The sequence below is a fragment of the Equus quagga genome, chromosome 21, assembly GCF_021613505.1.
Source record: "Equus quagga isolate Etosha38 chromosome 21, UCLA_HA_Equagga_1.0, whole genome shotgun sequence".
NCBI lineage: Eukaryota > Metazoa > Chordata > Mammalia > Perissodactyla > Equidae > Equus > Equus quagga.
In genome coordinates, this window is record NC_060287.1 from 39,592,046 (window position 1) to 39,612,130 (window position 20,085).

The window sequence follows — 20,085 nt, forward strand, 5'->3', positions numbered from 1 at the left end:
CGGGGGGGGGGGGACAGAAGTGGCCCAGAGGTGCCAGGTATTTTTAGTGGAAGTGTCGTGAAACTCTGCTTGTCTCTACATTCCTTCTGTTTCACTCACAAGGTCACCTCACAGGTATTTACCATGTTCCAGTCCTGTTCTAGGCTGGAGATGTGGAGGTGAGCACAGCAAGGACAGTTCCTGTCCTCAGGGGATGCACATTATGGAGGAGGAGGGGAAAGTAAACCCCGGCTTAAGTGCCAAGTGCTGGGCAGGTGGGCAGGAGTCTGAGAGGGGGCTCAAAGGACGCTGGGAGCTGGGCACTGCCAGGCCGCGGGAACCCTGGAGTCAAGCGTTGGGCCTGAGCCGCCTGGTCCTGTGCTGGTAAGAGCAGCGAGGCCAGTGTGGCCCGGAGAGTGAGAGGGCGGCCGGGAGTGGGAGTGGGACTGGAGACGCCGGTGGCTGTGTCTTGCTGAGCAGGGGCTGTAGTAAGGAATTCAGTTGTTAATCTCAGTGAGTTGGGAAGCCTTCCCCCCTCCCTTGTTTCTTTTTTCTAGTTAACTTTAGAGAGTTTTGAACAAGGTCTGGTCTATCTTTAAAAAGCATCACTCTGGCTGTCACGTTCTTGATGCTTATTAGGAGCTAGTGACGTGCCAGGCTATTTGAGCACTTTGCATATATTATTTAATTCTCATGAGAGTCTGAAAGTTCGGTGTTACTGCTCGTCTTCCCGTGTTACATGTGGGTAAAAGCAGGCACAGAGAGGCCACGGATTAGTGGCGCAGGCAGGACTGCCCGAGCGCCTGCACGGCAGGGGCCTGCGGTGACCAGGTTGGGCCCGCGGACCAGGCCAGGACCTGGGCGGAGGCGGTGCCATCTGATCCCGCTTGCTGTATCTCAGCACGTGGCAGACGCCCTTGATTGTAAGGCACAGCTTTATTTTTTGTACTATTAACAGGAAAGCGTTGCCGGTTAGCCTGTGACATGCTTTCTTGTCACTTAGGTTTCACTTGGACTCACTGAGAGAGCCTTTAGACTTGAAGCATGGACTTTGAAGGTCAAATCACTGTGTGCTTCCGTAAACAAGGAGAATATGAGTGAAATAAAGTAAAGTAATTCTAAAATCCTTCACCGTCAGAATCCGGTTCTTCCAAGTCAGCCTTTGACTCAGCGCTGATGTGATGCTGTGTGGTGCACGGCGTGGTCACCTAGTGTGGCTGAGGTGGCTTTTCTTGAGACCACACCCCTGCTGTCTCTGGGGTGTTGTCCAGGCTGCCGACACCCAGTCTGCAAGCTTGGGTACCCTCTTGATCTTACTGGCGGGTGTTCAGGAGGGGTTTCCGGTCCTCGAGTGATTTGTTGACTGACCTGTTGGTGGGTTACCTCCAAGAGTGACAGCTGAGTTTGAGTGTGCCGGAGCAGGACTGACACACCTGCCTCCTGCCCGTGAGTGAGACGGCGTCGGAGCCACCACCGGTGCCAGGCGCTGCTGATGTCGTGGTTGTTAGGATGGGGGAAAGCGTGGGTCTGAGAACGGATGGACTGGGGCTCGTTTTGCTGACGGGCCCATCAGGATTGCCCTAGTCTCTCTGAGGGTCTGAGCAGCTGGCCGGCGCTGGTTTGAGAGTAGCAGGAGTCTGGGAGGCGCGGGAGGCTTCAGACTCTCCGGAAGGCGGTTCCTCAGCACTCAAGCCCCAGGTCGACCCCGGGCCTGCAGGTTTCATCGTCGTTCCACCGTGGACCAGACGTGTGATCTTGAGGAGGCTGCTTAGTCTTTCTGTGCTTTAGTTTTCTCCTCCATAAATTAGGAAGAATGGTAGCAACTTGTCTCCCAGTGTTGTTGGGTCGATAAACACAGCTAATGTGAAGTGCCTGAAATAGTACCTCGTTGACAGTAGTTAAGAGGGTTTACTTTGCTTGTTATTTTTGTGATTAATCATCTGAGTAGAGATGTTTGGATCCCCTTGGAAATTGTGGTTGGTTTCAAACAGAGGTTGGGGCCAAATATGTAAATTCGGAGTCATTTGCATATCGCTCGTATTTGAAACCTTAGGCGGGGCAGTGGGTGTGGATGCGGAAGAGCTGGAGGGTGAGGACGGAGGCTGGGGCTTCTGGCAAGGGGTCTGCAAGGGGAGGGGGCAGGAGGAGGAAACCAGGAGGGTCCGGCGACCAGAACCCAGGGCTGAGGCACTGCTTGGCTCCCTCTCCTTCTGCCGGGGAACTCCTGGATTTGATAAGAGGCAGGTGGCCTTGTGGTGGCGAGAGGCGGCTGCAGGGAGAGAGGGAGTGGAAGTGAGGAGGCGGAGAACATCAAGTATGGTGGAATTTAGAGCAGTTTTGTTAAAAGGGCACGGAGTAACGGGACGGTAGCTGGAGGGGTCGTGGGTTCAGGGGAGTTTTTAATTTTTATTTTTTAAATGAGAGTGATTATAGCGTGTTTATGGGCTAATAGGAACCATGCAGTAGAGAAGGGCAAATTTGTAATGCGTAGGAAAGGGGATAATATGCAGGAGCAAAGTCTTTGAGAAGGTGGGGGCGGTGGCTGGAGGAGCAGGGACAGGTCAGCCCAGGAGCGAGGCAGGACTCCGGTGAGTGGGAACCTTGATTCACTTCAAAAGTATTTCTAAGACGTGCTGCCCTTGGAGCTAGTTTCTCATTAGCTCACAGTGCTAAACACACCTTGGGGCATCCTCATAGAAAGATACATGTGGAAATGGCTTTTTGCTTTATTAAGAAAATTCATTTGTCTCTAAAAGTATTGTTAATTTGATTAGAAGTTGGCACCTTTATTTACCAAATTTGGTACTACTCAGGGGACTAGCAAGACTTGGCTTCTGATTTATGCCTTATTTGTCTTAAAGACCTAGAGGGAGAGTTTCGCATCCAGGACGGCTCTGGCCCCCGGAGAGGGCGGGTGTTGCTTTGGGCCAGTGGAGGCTTAAGTGCCTCTGGGGCAGCCGCGTTCCCTTACAGTGGCTGTTAAAATATCCTTCTTGCGTGTCGATTTGTATTATTTGTGGTTATCTGGTTTTTTTAGGTCTGGAGTTTTGAAATATCAACCTTCTCAGTAGTTCAGCGAATGGGATGAAACGGGAAGCCCTCCGCCGACTCCCTCGCGTTCCGTCCGTGTACGGTGGAGGGCTGGTTCCCATTGCTCTGGGCTGCTCTCACTCCTCTTCCCTTGGCTGGAGGTTTCACTGAGGCCTTGTCTCTGTGTGAGTCATCGCGGAAGGACGCCCTGGGAGGGAGAAGGGTTCTGCTCCTGGAGCCAGCATTCCAGCAGGGGAGACTAACCAGAGCACAAGGCAGATAGGGTACCTGGACATGAATCTATCTCTGAATGGCCGGAGAAACGGGGCTGAGGTGGATGCCCCTGCTTGAGACGTGGTTTCCAGGAAGGCCTCTCTGAATAGGGGTGCTGTGCTGAGGCCCGAGGGAGAATGAGCTCTTCCTGCCAAAAGAGGGGACAAGGACATTCCAGGTGGAAGGGACAGCCTGTCAGAGCCCTGTTTGTTGGAGTGGACGAGAGGGGCCGGTAGCCTTTGTCGGGTCGTTGATGGGGAGCGGGGTGGACGGTGAGGTTGGGAGACAGTGCAGCCTGGCTTCACAGGCTCCTATGGGCAGGAGAAAGCCTGAAGCAGGGAGAACCGGTGCCAGAATGAGACGGGAGGCCCCGGGGGAGCACAGAGGTGGTGGGGCTGGAGAAAAGAGAGCAGTGTGGACTGTGTGTTGGCAGTCGAGTCAGCAGGGTTTGGGGACGGATTGGGTCCGGGAGCTGAGGGCACCAGAGGGAGTGGGAACGGCTCATTACCCTCTTTGAGTCGTGATGCTAAGTACCAGAAGGGTCCGTGGTGAAGACTCCTCGTTACAGACACCGTCTGACGTTGGATTCTGTGTGAATCTGAAAATCTCTCCTCCCCTAGGGTGCGGTGTGCAGGGTATTTGCATATCCTTACATATGGTCTGTAAGGTCTGTAACATGTTTGTAAAACAGACACGTATGTTTGCAGTTACCAGGTAGAGCCCTTGTACTTCCATCGCTGGTTCCTCACAAGTCTTACTTGGAGGTGTCATTGCCTCTTTTTCAGATCGGGAACTGACATCAGAGGTCGAGTGACTTCTTGGGAAGGCTGGATAATGTTTACTGACGTTTGTGAAGCTCTTCCTGTGTGTCAGGCATGGGGGGCCGAGTTTACCTGGCTACTCCCCAGTGTCTTATTTTAGGAGGTTACCATCATGCAGGACCACCATCACCCTCTTGCTGACGAGGAGACTTCCCGGCTCATCTGAGTAGCCTCCTCATGGTCTCCTTTCGGCTCCCCTTGGTCCCCTCCCATCTGTTCTTCACCAGCAGCCAGACCAGAGCCTCAGGTGGAGGACAGATCAGTCACCCTCCTGCCTGGAACCCTGCCACTGCCCGCATCTCCGAGTCCTCCCAGGGGCCTCCTCCCCTGCCGTCCCTCGGTCACCCCACCAGCCCCGGGGCCTCACCTCCAGCTGTCTCCTGGGCGTCACTGCTCTGCACCCTCACCTCCTCACCCCCTGCATGCCCTGCTGCCTCTCTGCTTATCCCTGCCCTCCGTGCCCGCCCTCCTCCCTCCCGTCAGCCTGCCTGGCAGCGGGGGAGCTTCGGGGAGGCAGGGGTCTTGCTCTGTCCCTGTCCGGGGCCTCAGAACGATGCCTGGCCGCAGCAGGCACTTACCAGTGTTTGTTGAACGAATGAGTAAATGGTAGAAGCTGAGTCGAGGCTAAGTTTGTCTGCGTCTGAGAACGTGTGCTTTTTCTGCCTCCCTACCCTCCCCCCGTGCTCCTATTGTACTTGGTGAATCAGTCGTATATTTACGCCCCATATGTCTGTGTTATCTCCAGATTTCCGTGCTTTTCTTTGTGAAACAGAAACATTTACAAAACATTCAGAATTGTTCTAAAACCATAAAGTGTGATATAGTAAATTAATCTGTTGAGAACAGGGAGTCCTCAACCTGAGAAAATAGCACGGTGCTCCCACCATCATTTTAATGCCTTTTGGGCAACGTATAATTGAAATGCACTCTCCTAAGTAATAACAGCATCCGTAATAGTCAGAGAGGTCATAGCTGTAAGTACATCTTGACAAAAATGAGAAAAAACTTTGAATAATTCTGGGAAGTTTCAGAAAAGCAGCCAAATAAAATGGAAAATACTTGATTAAACCGTGGAGGCTTAAAGGATTTAAAAGTTGAAGAGAATATGGCTTATAAGCTGTTTGGTGGAGGAGCGAACAGAAGAGTTTACCGGAGTTTCGGAAATGGGGGTTTAACCCCAGCCCTGCCTTTGGACTTCATGGCTGTTCCCAACGTCTCTCCGTCTCGGGTTCCTCGGGCGTCAAACGGGACGGTCGAGTCGGTGATTTCCGAGGTTCATTCCATTCCTAGAAGACCGTTGTAAATGGGAGTAAAATAATACATTCTGAGTGTTTCAGGGGTCATTCAGTCGGTTGTTCAGCAAATCCTTGTGGTAGAACCTGTGTGAGCGTGAAGAGTGGGCCGCGCCTCGCCACGGCAGGGCTCCTTCAGGTCCAGCCGAGTCCGGCGCTCGCACAGGTGTCCTGTCACCTCCCTGTGGGCCCGGCGGCTCTGCTGGGAGAGGTGGGGTGCAGGAAGGAAGGGGGTGGGGGCAGGGTCTGGGGCCCGAGTGATGGGTTCTCACTCCATGAGGAAACACGAGATGCCGGGGAAGTGCAGATGACCCATTTTCTTATGGGGGGCTCCAGACTATGTCGGTTGTCGTGAGTTAGATTGAGCAAGGATTGTTTTCAGCTTTGAAAGTCTGGAGCGTGTCTTAACTGACTGAAGGTAATTCGGTAGCGGGTCGTGTTACCTAGCCCCCTCTCCTGACGTGACACTTAGAGGCCCTGGTTGTTGACGTGTGTCGGTCAGGCTGGGGGCAAGTTTGGAAGTTGCTTCGTGTTCCTGTGCCTTCACTTGCGGGCGGTGCACGTAGAGCTGACCCAGCTCGTCGTGTTTCTCTGGTCAGTGGCGGTACGCACAGATTCTCTCGCTCTCCGAGTGGTAACTTACTCGGATGATTGGACTTCCTTGAGAAAAGGAGTTTACTCAAGGACGTAAGGCAGCGTGTCATCATCTGTGTGAGGCTGAGAGTCAGCCGCAACACCCTGTCACCCAGTGGGACCACGCACGCTGAGCATGGGTGCTGCTCGCGGGCACTCTGCCCACTGTTGCCCGCAAGCACCCAGGTCTCCTTCATCTCAGTTTCTTCCCGTTTGGGAGTCGACTCTGCCGGCACCTGCTTCCTCGGGTTTCTCTCTCGGGGCGGGGTTTGTCTGTGTCAGATTGGTACCCCTGCATCTTGTGTGTGCTGGGGCTGCGTGAGGACAGGGAACTCAGTTTCTGGCTTCTGCCTCGGGAAGGGGGACCCATCCAGGGGGATGTCTCCAAGTAGAGAACGGAGGTCGTGAGACGCTGTGTGGCCACAGATGCAGCCCCCAGCCGCTGCATGAAGAATGATGGAAGAGGCTTAGCGATCACTGAGACGTGGCACGCAGTATGAGCACAAACAGCTCGAAGTTGATCTAAACAGGGGTAGCAGCTTCAAGAGACTTCGGTGCTCGGGCCACAGTTTCAATAGCAATGATTTGACTGTTTATATCCACTGTATTCTAGACGTGAATGAAATTAATCACATCGAATAAATTAGTCTTGATCATTTTGAATTTCATTCCTTTTCAGAATAGGAATCTACCCAAAATAATAGTCAAACAGAATTATTATCCTGGCATCGGTCGCCTGCATTAGGTTTTACAGGATACCTGTTAGAAGACAGCGTTCTTGGGCAGGTGGCTTCAGAGGATTATCTTTTCCTTCTTGATACATTAAAACTTAATTTTCATTAAAAAGCTATCTCAAAGTTTAAAGAGGCTTCTGCAATAATTTTTCAACTTAACAGTTCCAGGCGAGTTGTGGCACAAGGAGTGAGCAGGGAACTGTTTGCTGCAGGTGGAAGCCGGTTTGGGAGTTGAAGCTGAAAATTCTTAATCCAGGAAGATGTGGCCTTCATAGGAATGAGTCACAGGATTCAGACCTGCCGTAATTTGGGGTCAGAGAGTTCAACCGAGATTTGACCATCACCGAAACCGTACAGAACAGTCACTCCCGTCAGGTTCCGGCTGGTTTGGGAAGTGGTAGGGTGGAAGCCTGGGCCAGGACTGCTGGCTTGTTGTCCGTCTGAATGCGTGGTGCCCTGTCACCCAGTGTTGATCCGGGTTTGTGTCTATCCTCTGACTCCTCCTCTGGGCTCTTTGTCCTCTTTGTATTTCTTGGTGTCACGTAGTGGATGGTTTCACCCACGTGCACGTGAGTGAGTGACATGTTTGATCATTTCACTGTGACGCTTTCCGTTCTTTGACGCCGTTCCTCCAATGACACTGTAGGGAACTGACGCTGTTTCCATGGGAAGAGCAGGTGTGGCGTAAACCTGCAGGATGTTACCGGGCACGGACCATCGCCCGTCCCGCCCAGCTCCCCTTCAGTTCTCCCTCTCTGGGTCGGCTCCGGGCGTCCCCCGCCCAGGCGGAAAGGAGAAATGTGTGATGAGTTTGAGCGTTTCTCACTGAAGCCCTTGCTGCAGGAAAAGGAGGATTTTTCCTCCTAGTCAACCAAGACTTTGAGCCGTGATGTTGTATGGGATTCGTCGGTCAGAGCCGCGCTGTGATGAAGCCGGGAAAGGGCAGTGGTGCGGGCAGCATGGTGCTTCACATACAAGAGTCCAAGGTGTTTCCCCCGTCTTACTGATAGTTGAAAGACACAGCGCAAGTGGCACATGTGATGGAATTACGGGCTGAGTGGTCATCTTTTAGAGCACTGTGGGAAGCCACGGGCTCTGGGGAGAATGGAGGTGGGGAAGGTATGCACAGAGCTTTTGTCTTCCTCTGTTTTACACAGCTGCCGTGAGATACACCCTCTGTAAGTGGACAGGTGTGTGATTTTTGTGGATTTCTAAGCAGTGTAGCCATAATCGTAGTCCAGTTTTAAAACACTTTGATCACCCCAGATGTGTCTTGTGTTTATGGTTAATTCTCATTCCTCCCTCCAGCATAGTCCTCCTGTCTGCTTCCTGTCTCTCTAAATTTGCCTTTTCTAGACATTTCATGTAAATGGAATCATGCAATATGCAGTGTTTTGTGTCAGTCTTCTTTCACTCACCATAACGCTTTTGGGGTTCGCCCGTGTTGCAGAGTGGACCTGTGGTTTGTCCTCTTAGTTGCGGAACGGTGCTCCCTTGCACGGATGCAGCACGTCTCTTTTATCCCGTCACCACGGATGGACATGTGGCTTGTTTCTACTCTTTGACAGTTGTGAATAATGCTGCTCTGAACCTCACCAGATGCGTCTGTGTGTGGACGTGAGCTTATGTGGACGTGAGCTTTGTTTGGGATAAAAGCATGTGTTTGACACCCACGGTGCTGGTAGGAACCAGCTCTGAGAGTTCAGGTGGCTTGCTCTTGAGGGCTGTCTGTGGTGTGCATTGAGCTGCGTGAATAGTATGAGCCTGTTTCCTCCGGGATGAAATGTCCTGGTCCTACAATTGAGCGCAGGCCATTAGGGTTTCCTGGGATGACAGCCCCGTGTGTGATATACGCTATTAGGTCCCGAACAGATGGACTCTTTCCCAGTATTGGATTTGTTCTCTCACTCGTCAGAGGAGGAAATCAATGAAGCACTATTGGGCATGTTAAAACCACACTCAGCCTACAGAGCTACACGTGCACGATGCGTTGACCCAGCAGTTCCACTTCCAGGAATCCAGGCTGAGGATGCTCTCTGACACAATGAAGACACCTGTGGAAACAGCCTGGTTCTCCCTACAGGAGAGGGCGGGTCAGCCCTGGCTGCCTGTACCGCAGAGCACTGGGTGGAGGAGCCAGTCTCTGTGAACTGATTGGCGGCAATTTCCAGAACACGCAGGGAGCGAGCAAGGCAGAGTGCCTGAGATCATCTAGCGTGCAGCCCTGCACGTGGGAAGGGGGGTGTGGGAACACGTGCGCGCCTGCCCGTTCATGCAGAAGGGGGGCAGGAGGGTAAGCCAGAGCCGGGGAGACTGGCTGAGGGGGTGGGGCGGGAAGGATGGGGAGGGGACGGGGCTGCAGGGATGGGCGCCGGGTTCTGAGCAGACCCCTCCGGACAGCCCTGCTCGGGGAACCACAGCAATATTTCACAGACCCCAGAATGAAAAGTGAACGTCACCCAGGATGTGGGCTGGAACACAAACAGAAGCAAACCTCAGTGTAGGACAGAACAGTGAAGAGCCACAGCAGCGGCGGGGGTGGGGAGCAGTCTTTGCCTGAGTTGAGAAAACAGCGTGTGGACTAGTTCTGTGAGACGGGGGACACGAAGGACAGCACCCAGTGCTCCACTGTAGTGGTGCGTCTGTCTCTCGCGGGTCAGTTAGCCGTGTGAACCTGCTCTGTGCGTACATGAGGACTGAACAGATGATAAGTGCGGCGTGGATCCTGAGCGCCAGGAAGAAGAGACAGTGAGGAGCAGAGGAGGGCTAAGGGCCCCTCTGGGTTGGGTTGACCCAGGTGTCAATGTGAACTGGGGTTTTAACATGTGTCCATATGGATAGATAGGTACGGAGGTAAACAGAGATGTATGCAGATGCATGGGTTGGTGTGCTCACGTACACATCTCCCAGCTCTGTGCCCTGGGAAGGCCCAGCAACAGTGAGCACACCCAGAGAGCATCCTCCTGGGACAGCTGGTGGAGCGGAGAACGAGGACATGCTCAGAAACGATGGGGCCTGTCGAAAGGACATGGGGGCCAAGCTGAAGGAGGAAAGGTGGCCAGAGCTGGATGGACCTCAGCAGGGAAATAAATAATGATAATGTTGCTTTATAATCCACAGAATAAAATAAGTAGCCATCACTCCATCCTGATATAGACAAGGAATGGAGTACATAAGTAGATAAATGGGGGAGAAGGGACAGCTCTTCCAGACAGAATTCTGGTTGATTAGTGTGGAAGGAATGAGGAAATGGCAGATCCCCGTGAGGCAGACACCACGGTAGTAATTATTGTAGGCGAGACCGGGGACTGGAGCTAGCATTAGTGGGCGAAAGTTTGAGGAGAAACAGGATATTTGCCTAGTCTCAAAGTATCTCTTCCCCAAGTTATTTATTTATCAGAAAGGGAAAAATAGTAACTTTAGAGTGGAGGAAGACAGCAGACACCGCCTCACCCAGGTGGCCTGTGATAAGACGGTCGCCATCACAGACTCCTGATGCCACATGGCATGTCATCTCTCAGGGTTCCTCGCTACAGACTCCTGGTCGCAGGGGGATGATGAGGAGACAGCAGACAGTGACAGCTGACTAGTGCTCTCCAAGTGTCCAGATCCTGCAAGACAAGGACGGACGGAGGGATGGTCTCGGCTTTGGGGAGCTAAAGAGAAACGACAGCGAAATGCAGCATGAGTTCCGGATGGGACCCTGGAACAGAAGGGATGTTAGTGGGAAAACTGGCAAAATTCACATATGGTGTGTAGTTGAGCTAATAGAATTGTGCCTTTGTTAATTTCCTAATTTTGATAATTGTTCAGTGATTCTGTAAGATGTGGACATTAGGAGAAGCTGGGTGAAGGATATATGGGAACTCTGTGCTGTTTTTCAACTTTCCTGTAAGTCTAAAATGTCAAAATAGAGAGTTGAAAAAGAAAGCACCTGACAAGGTAGCTGGGAGCTGAGGGTGAGGATGGGGAGCCCGCGGCCTCGGTCTCCCCATCTGTCTGAGCTTTTGTTGACCCTGCCTCTGAAGAGGATTGAGCTGTCTTCAGTGAGAGATCCTTTCGTGCCTTCTTGCTGGACATTCCGGCTACCCCGGGCCCCGGTGAGGAGCGTTGGGGACCCGCGGCAGGGAGGGCACAGTTCTGTGAAAGGGGGCCTGTTCCAGGGGAAGAGGCTGTGCCCAGGAGGCGGTCGGGGCCCCGGCTGGCTGGATACCAGAGGCGCCACACTGGGGACCTCGCACGTGCCTACTCGTGTTCTCCTTAGTCTTTTTATTTTATTTTATTTTTTTCCAAAGAGAAATTTTAAATTTTCCTGTATTCAGATTTATCGGCCTTTTCCCATGTGACTTTTGGGCTTGAGTCCTGTCTAAGAACGTTTTCCCTGCCTCAAGAGTCACTCTTCTGTAACTTCTGGCAGTTTTATGTTCTGTTTTCCACATTTAGCTCATTAATCTACGTGAAGTCTGTCTTTACACACTTGAGGTCGGCATCTCATATTTATTCCGCTGGGTCACCAGTCACCTCTGTCATTGAATAGTCTGCTCTCTGCCCGGTGTCAGAAACGCCAATTTTATCATCGAGCGAGTGCTTTCTCGGTTGCATTTCTGATTGCCTGTGGCTGCCGCGTAGGACCCTGTCGAGGCTGCATGTTGGTTACGAGCACAGCAGTCATTGGGCCTCGTGTTTTCCAGGTGGAGGTCGCAGTGTGCAGACCATCCCTCTTCCTCTTTGATCTCTGTGTTTCCCCGAGTTGTGGGCCAGAACTTCCGCGTGGTCCGTGCGCTCCTCCTGCTCTGGTTCAGCGCCAGCACCGCTCACGTTTCCTCCCAGGTGTGGTTCCCTGTGGTTGTGTTGTGCGCACCCTTATCTAAGCAAGTCACCTGCCTCCTTTTGCTGAGCGTTTTTAATAAACTTCGTCATGTGCCGCAGTGGCCCTTCAGTGCGTGCTTTTCCTGCGTCTGTTGAGCAGATCGCATGGCTTTCCCTCTGCTCTGTTAACGTAGTGAACGTCATCCGGAGATCTCCTGATGTTAAACATCTTTCTTTCTCAGGGAAAACCTTACTTTTCTCTTAACACGCTGAAACTTAAGTGTGCTATTTACTACTTTCTCTCTCTTGAAAACGAGTCCCTCCTCTCTCTCCTCAGACCCCAGCTTTTCTCTTTTTTCCTCCCAAAGCCGCAGTGCATAGTCGCATATCTTAGTTGTAGGTCCTTCCGGTTCTTCTATGTGGGATGTGCCTGAGCATGGCTTGATGAGCAGTGTGTAGGTCTGCGCCCAGGATCCGACCCAGCAAACCCCCCGGCCGCCAAAGCGGAGCGGGTGAACTTAACCAGCACGCCACCAGGCTCGCCCCGCTTTTCTCTGCTTTTGAGATACAGTTTACATATTGTAAGGTATACGCAGTGATGTGCTGATAAGTGTTTAAGAACTGGCTTTCTTGGGGAGGGGAGTGTAAAAAGCCCTGATTTGTAGCATTTGCCAATTTCTGTGGCATAAATATTCTCACCATTGCCTAGTTCAGCTACCAGTGAGCTGTCAGCTGGTTCACAAAATTCCTGAAAATGTACCATTCCTCTCTCATGAGCTGGTACGAGCTGGCACCGGTCACCACTGGAACCTGGTGTGCAGCCTGGTGACCTGTGTGCACTCACGTGGCCACCTCTGATGTCCATGCCTGGGCTGCCTCGTGCCTGTCCAACTGAGCACTCCATCCTCCCCAGGGTGACAGTAGTCTGACCTCAGTCCCCGTTGTGTCCTTGCTCCTGGCTTGAAGGCTTATTTATTTTTCAAGTCATTCTTGTTTTCTGTGCATTTACATTCTGCATTTCCCCCCTAAAAAATACCTCAGCCACCTCCTTTTTAGAGAGTGAGATAGAGGGCCGGTAGTGATTTTTATTGACGAATGGAGCATCTGACCCGTGATTACCATTGTGGCACGAACTCTATTAGAGGAACAAGGCAGGTTCTGTGATGGCACTTTTTAAAATCTGAGGAGTTGCTAGCATCTTATATTTGTGTAGATCTTCATCTTTCTTAGTATAAATTAAGCCTTTTTTCATTCATGTATTTATGCATTCACTTGATAAGTGCTTTTTAGCGCCTGTGGTGTGTCAGGCACTGTGGACGCCAGAGGTCTAGCAGTGGATAGAATGACTCAGTCCCTTCCTGCCTGGAGCACAGGTTCTGATCTGTCTTTCAGTTGTGTATTTTTTCAATTTGACTGTCCTTGCCAGTTTTCTTCTTACTGAGACATCCACTTGTCCTTGCTCCTGGTATTATCTTAAATCAACCCTAAATTAATCCAATTTCTTCTACAGCTTCAATTTTGAAATTTCCTGTTTTGGTACTGGTCGATGTTTAGCTTAACTACTTATATAGTTATTTCTGCTTTTACTAAATTCTTACAAAGAAAAGGCAAAGGAATTGAATCTAGTGGTTTTTACATCAGGAAAGGTTAATGTTTTGAAAGGGCTGTGACAGTAGAGCAGTTGGAGACGTTGGGGGCAGCGACAGCCCTGTGATATGTGGGCTGTCGTCTGGGGGGAGCCGTGGACGAGCCTGCAGTCTTCTGCTGCAGTCCTGGCTGTCGGCAGGGTTTGTTCACCAGTGTGGCCCCTGTCCAGCTCCTGAGGGCCTTAGGGTATGTGGGGCTGTGCCTTTTGGCAGCTTGCTGGCTCCGAGGGGTGGTGGGAGCCTGGTCCCCGAGCACCCACAGCATTGCTACGCATTTGCTGCATGCTTCGGGATCAGCTGGCGTGGAGGAGGTGGGCGCTCAGGTCCATTCTCCTGTGGCCACGGTCCAGGGGGAGTGGCGGGTCTCCCTGAGGGAGGAGGAGCGGGAGGACCACGGTCCTGTCTGGCCATTGTGGTGGGTGGGCTAGGAAACGTGCATGCAGGCTGGTGGACCTCAGACAGCCCCCTGCTCGTCTTCCTGCAGGTCTGACTCGGATTCTGCTTTTTTAATCCTTTGCAAAATTAATTTGTCTTTCCTTTAAAAGTCAGTATTTTATTTTGATAGGAGAAAATAGTTCTATTTATTTATTCAGACAATTTAAGAGACCTTAGAGATCAACTTTCTTCATCCGTCCGGGAGGGTGTTGAGGAACAGAAGTGTGAATAGTCTGGGTGGCTCTTGGCTCTCGGCCCTCCAGCATCCCATCTGCAGAGAGGGATCTTCTGGAAGGACAGGTCACTCTGCTGCTGGGCCTGGTTCTCAGCTGTGATCCAAAGCCAGCAACAGCTTCCCTTTGCTTACCCCGATCCTGCTCGACACCTTTCTCCACCTGCCGGCCTCTCTGTCGAGGATGGAGAGAAACCTCACTCAGGCCCTTCTGTTTGTCAGGTGACTGTGTCTCTCTCTGACCTCTCAGGAATGAATGATGGAGCGGGCCCTCCTTACTCCTTTGACCACGTTGTAGCCGGCTGAAGAGAGAGATTTAAAAAACGGACATCAAAGAAGACAGTTTTCATGGGAATACATATTCTCTGGTTTTTTTGGTACACCTTGGAACCTCATCTTTGGAAGTAAGGGTTATGGGGATCAAGTCTTAATCTGAGAGGTGACTCCTCATAGATTACCTTTAAAGGTTAGGATCAGACTTCAGGAGCCCTCGTTAAAAGTAGTTTTTCCATTGTTGTGTTCCTATTGGATTTAAAAAAAAATGGATATATCTTCTTTCTCTGTACTTAAGTTTTTAAGTCAGACTGATACTAATGGTATGACAAAATAGGAAAGACATCTTCCTGTAGATATTAAAATAATGGACAAATCAGGGATTGTCCCGAAACACAGAGCAGATGAGGTGGAGGAAGTCCGTGAACTTTTACGAGCTTAAATGTAGCTCTTGACCTGAATAATTATTTTAAAAAGTGTTTTAATAAGTACACCCTCCCAGTCCTATAAAACAGGATTAACTCATTCTCACGAGTGTTTGTATTTTTTACTTCTTTCTGTTGAAGATAGATCCTAAGGACACCAGAACTAGCGTCACATCTCATTTTCTGAGGCTGAGGAGGAAATCTTCATCCCGTTTTCTAGGGCTGACAAGGTGCGCCGTTACAAGCTGTGGAAGCCCTTTTGCTGAGTCTCACGTTCCCGCCCCCACTGACCCCCATATGTACACAGCAGGCACAATGAAAACCAGGGAATCAAGGCTCTGAGATGAGCTACGTCTCAGGGAAGGAAGCAGTGCGGCCACTGCCACACTGCGGGGGCCGCACACCCACCTTCATGGGGCTCGGGCCACTCAGGAACCTGGCGTGGGCCACGGCTGGGGGGGCACTGAGGTGCTGAGCGGCTGCTGGGCTCCTCCTGGCTCTCCGCAGCACTTCTGAGGCGGCTCTGAGCCTCTGGTGGGAGAGTGGGGCTGGAGCTGGAGCTGGGCTGCAGGAGCCCTGTGGCGGCTCCAGGCCCCGTGCACCAGCTCTGGCTCTTGCAGGTCTGCTGTCCACTGCCCTTGGCAGCTTTCCAGAAGCCCCCCTCGGACATCCCTGGCGACCGGAAGAGAGAGGCGGGCCCCTGTGGGTGCTGAGCCCTCAGAGCCATGCTGCTGCTGTTTCTGGCGTTTCCCTGCTGCCTCTTGCATTTTCCTCTGCAGTTCTGGAGCTGGGTCCTGTCCTGCGTGCGAGGGTTCAGGGTGTTCTTGATCCATGGCTGGAGTCTGTTCTTGTGCGTAACAGCGGTGTCTGGGAGAACCTTGACTCACATCCTTCACTGCGCTCTTCTCTTGGGAAGAGGCCCTCGTAGGTGGGGCCTGGAGGAGGTACAGGCTGGACATGGGGGTGTGGTGGGACGGGTCTGCTGCAGCCCCAAGGACTCGGATGGGGCAAGGAAGCCCAGGGGGAGGCTGCTGCCTCGCAAGGCCTCCTGGATTTTAAAATTACAGTCCAGGACTTAATTGCTGTGTGTCCTCCTGGCTCTAGTTGTGGGCACATGTCTCTTATTTGCCCTGTTACAGGCACCTTAGCACTGGGCTTCGTGTCCCTGCATAGCTGCAGCTCTGTGGGCGCCCAGAAAATGCTTGATAAAATCGAATTCAGTAACTTCCCGAAGGGCATTCATTTTTACTGGTGATTTGTTAGTCATCTTCTCAACTCGTGACTCATCTGGTTATTTGTATGGCTCTACGTGATTGTAACCTGTTTCTTCCTAGAATTTCTAGAGGTGGTTTCTTGATGTTAATTAATGGAAAATGTTCTCTTTCATAAGATGGGTTTCCGGTGATTTTGTGTTTAAAAAGTGAGGGTCTTTTGAGAAATAAATCACATCAAATGATTTGTTGAGAAACCTCCAGAAGCATTTTGAATATAGGGATTTGGGGGAAAATGTGTTTTTGATGTTTTGGCCCCACCACCATCAGGCCCACGCATTGCTGCCTGGGTGTTGGTGCAGTCGCCTGTTGGGACACGCCCTCTGTGCACAGAGGAGCAGCACCCGGGTGCTCCTGTCTGTTCACATCTCGGCTCCCCATCTGTGGGCCCCGTCTCCGCCCTGTGCCCATGGGAACTCACGGGGCCCTCGGGATGCCCTCCTGGTGGGCCGCCTGTTCACACTGCTCTGCTTGCCTCCCTCCCTCCCAGCTGGTCTCCTGAGTGTCCAGTGCATGTGGGGCTCTGGGACAGGCACTGGGTGGGGAGAGGGTGAAAGCAGGTGAGAATGGACCTTGCTGTCCTGGAAGTGCCTGCTGGCACAGACCTGTGTGTATCAGTGATCACGTACACTCATGGAGAATGAGGACGCCCGGAGCTGACCCCGGACCTTGACCTGGGGTGGCAGCACGGTCCATGAGAAGGCGGGTGGTGCCCTGTAGTCTCCCAGCTTGGACTCCTGTCCCCACTGTCACCACCTCCTCAGCTGTTCTGGTCGGGTTTCGGCCCCACCGTCCCTCTGAAATGGCTCTTCCAGGTGACACTAGTGATCTGTCTTTGTCAAGGGCAGTGGCCACTGTCTTGTCCCCGTCTTGCTCAGCCCTGAGCAGCGTCTGACAGAACTGAGCCTGCCAACCTGATTTCCGCCTCCTCCCCACCCCGCCTGCCTTCAGCCCGAGGGCCAGGCTCCAGCCCACTCTGGGTGCCGATGCCTCTCAGCAGCTCCTCCTCAGCCCCAGCCCCTGCCCTCAGCTCTGGAGGTGTTGCAGGACGCGTCTGCCCGAAGCTGCATTCGCTGTCCCCTGCCATCCTGTGGCTGTCCCTGCCTCCTGGAGTGGCCTGCCGCCATTCTCATTCCTCCTGTCACCCTCTCTCCAGCGTCTCCGTGAGGCCTGCCAGCTCCTCCTCCCACACCTGTTTCCTCTTTTCCCTCTAGGACCCCACTCTAAGCCACGGAGCTCCTCATTGGCCTTTCTGGGTCCAGACTTGCTCCCGTGCAGCCCGCCTGCATATAGTCCCTGCGGGCGTCTTGCTAGGGGCACATCCCATCAGGCAGCCCCTGCTGGACCCCTTCCAGTGACTTCCCATCACAGGGGGCAGTGAGTTCCCCCTGGGAGAACGCTCACAGGCTACTCCCTGGCTGTTTCTCTCTGTTCTCCGTGTTCGCTGCTCTGTACTAACCCGGCCCCACCTCACGGCCCGAGCGTCTCTTCCTCCCGTGGGGATGGATGTCCTCCAGGTGTTCATAAGGCTGCCGCCTGCTCGTTGTTGAGCCATCAGCTCAAATGCCGTCTGCCTGGGGAGGCTGTCTCTCCCTGGGCTCCCCCCGTGTCGTTCTTGTCCACGTGCCCCTGTTCTGTGGGCACTCGAGATGGCCCTGTTTGTCTGTCTGCATGTGTGGTGTCTGTGCCTCTGCCCTGGCCCCGCTCACGGCGGCGGCTCCAGGTCTGTGGCGGGCTGTTCACAGTCCCTGTGCTCAGGCCTTCTCTGGGTCAGGCTGGTCTGGCAGCATGTAGCAGAGAACAGGCTGGTGTGGCTGTCACCTCCTTGGCCCCTTGCACCGAGAGGTGGGCGGTCTGGGGCCGGGGCTGTGGTGCTGCACCCTTTCGTCTCTGCACTCTGCTGTGTCATCCTCGTGCTGGGCTCCTCGGGTCTCATGGTGGCTGTTCTGACTCCAGCAGAAAGGAGGGGAAGCAGGAAGGGGCGTTGTCTCCACTAGGAAGGCACTTCAGGAAACCCCAGCTTCCGTCTCCTGGGCCGGGGGAGTGTCCACACCGCCTCTGGTCCCCGGGACGCCTGGGGCAGAGTGTGTGCTCTGTGAGGCAGGGGTGAAATGGATTGTGGGCAGTGGCCAAGTCGGGCCCCCACGGCCATGTCAGCAGGAGCCCTGGTGCCAGGCTGCCGCAGGCTTTGACAGTGTTGGGGTTCTGTGTTTAGCACCCATTTCTTACCGTCTCAAGCTCTGGACCAGTTGGGAGTGAACACACCCCTCAGACAGGTGAGTGGAAACCAGATGCACGCTCTGTGTTATGTAAGACCATTGGAGAATGGAGTGTCTGTGGCCAGGTGGGCTTGCTCATCTTTTATCTCAGGTTAGACAGCTTTACCCACCTGGTGACCAGCATGGCTGGGGACAAGTGCGGGGTGCCCTCAGCTGGGACAAGCCCCTTCCATTCAGTGACCTGAGTGCACGGTGCTGTGGGTGGGCCCAGCGCGCGCCAAGGGTGAGGAGCGAGCAGAGGCTGGAGAGGCAGGCCGGGCCTTCCTCCAGATGCATCAGTAACTGACCCAAGCCCCCTCTGAAGGGAAGAGTGAATGAGCTGGATTCTCTCCAGGGCACGAGAGGAGCAGGAATGTGTGCCCCCCTCACCTTCCCACCACCCCTGGTGGGTTTTGCTGTATCTCTTGGAGGACCTCAGGAGCAGGGCAGTCTAAGGGCTGGGCTGCATCAGGAATGCGGGCCCGCCCATCTCTGCCCCAGGGGTGGCTGCCACGGCATCCTCACCAACCCCCCCCAGAGGCAGTGGAGCGCTGGCCCTCCGTGCACGGCCCCCAGGAGTTCCTTCTGGTGAGCCAGCCTCCGGAAAGAACTGCAGATGTAGTCACCCACTTCCTTGCAGCCTCTTTCATGGCTTCTGACGTCGATTACACTGGAGAGAAACCCCACCCAGGGTCATACCCAGAGCAGACCGTGAGAGCTGGGCAAGCCTGCGGAGACCCGTCCGGGGTCTGGGAGGAGCCTCGCTCCTCCGTGGTGCTCCCACGTGGCGGTCTCTCCACGTTCCCCTCTTTCCCCAGAGTTCTTGGCAGCGAGCTAGCTGTGGGTAGGGGTTTCCCCACCTTCTCAGCAGTGCCTGGGGGTCAGGAAGAGTGGGGTGCGGGCCCCTTCACCCCTTACGGAGTATTTTCCACTGGGAGGTGCTCACAATACCTTCTTTTGTTGACTGAGAACAAAAGAGCAGCGCTTTGCTGGGAGAGCTAGGGCGAACTTCTGAGCTTGGCTAGCGGTCTAGTATGCAGGTGGGGGAGCCAGAGAAGGGCCTGTGAGCCCGGCAGGTAATTGAGTCCTATCCTGGGAATGGGACGGCCAGCGGGTGGGGGTCTGACCCCAGAGTTGTGGTTTGGAAGTTCCTCTGTGGTGCCGGCTGGAGAACAGGTGCGAGTGGGGGCGGGGAGCCCGCTGTCAGGCGAACGGTGATGGGTTAGAGCAGGATCAGGGCGCATGCGTTTGGGGTGGTGCAGGGGTTTGGTGGGCGCAGCGGGATGGAAGGTGGAGCCTTTGCCCGGCGGAGCTTGCAGGGGACTGGCTTTGGTGGCAGGTGCACAGAGGCGGCGCAGACAGGCCTGTCTTGGACGTGCCGATGTGGACGTGTAGGCAGCTGGGCTGGTCACTCGCTTCGCTTTTCCGTCTCAGCTCCCTGTGGGGCCTGGGCCCCGGGCTGCCAGGTGGCGTGGCGCCCCTCCCTCTCCAGGATGGCATCTCACAGGCTCCAAAACCGGCCATGTCCTTTTCCTGAATTCCCTACCCTTTTCCTCAAGGTGAATGTCACCGACACCCCCCAGTTGCTAGAAACCTGGCAGTCCTCCTGACCCCTCGCTGTCACATCCGATCCCCAGCACAGTTTGGGCCTGCTGTCCCTGCGTCGATCCTCCGCCCAGGATGCTGCTTCTCCATGTGGCCTCCTGCCCAGCGGCCTCAGGCCACCACCGTCTCTCCTTTGGCTTTGACAGGAGCCTCCTAACTGGGCCCTGATCTCCCCTAGTGATCTCAGTGCCCCCCACACAGCGGCCAGAGCTCGTTATCTTACCCCTGGGCTTGGTGGCCTACTTTTGTGTCTGCAGTAAAGCTGTAACTTACTTCTTAGCCACCAACGCCCTGGCTGACCTGGCTGCCACCTGTCTCCAGTCTCCCTCTGCTCACTCTGTCCCTGTCTGCCCCAGGCCCACTGCCTCC

The 20,085-nt window shown here is 53.7% G+C and overlaps 1 protein-coding gene across 2 annotated transcripts in view; it reads left to right on the forward strand.

Annotated features, from left to right (window-relative positions):
• The first annotated feature begins 306 nt into the window (after positions 1 to 306).
• The window catches only part of ADARB1 (adenosine deaminase RNA specific B1), a 133,107-nt gene continuing 113,328 nt past the window's right edge, over positions 307 to 20,085 (forward strand). Inside the window, exon 1 of one of the 2 annotated variants that reach the window (XM_046647996.1) lies at positions 307 to 363. The gene's annotated coding sequence lies outside the window, so the exon portion shown is untranslated. Of the gene's footprint in view, positions 364 to 17,838; positions 18,130 to 20,085 lie in introns of those variants that run through there. The other variant, XM_046647993.1, reaches the window with a different exon arrangement.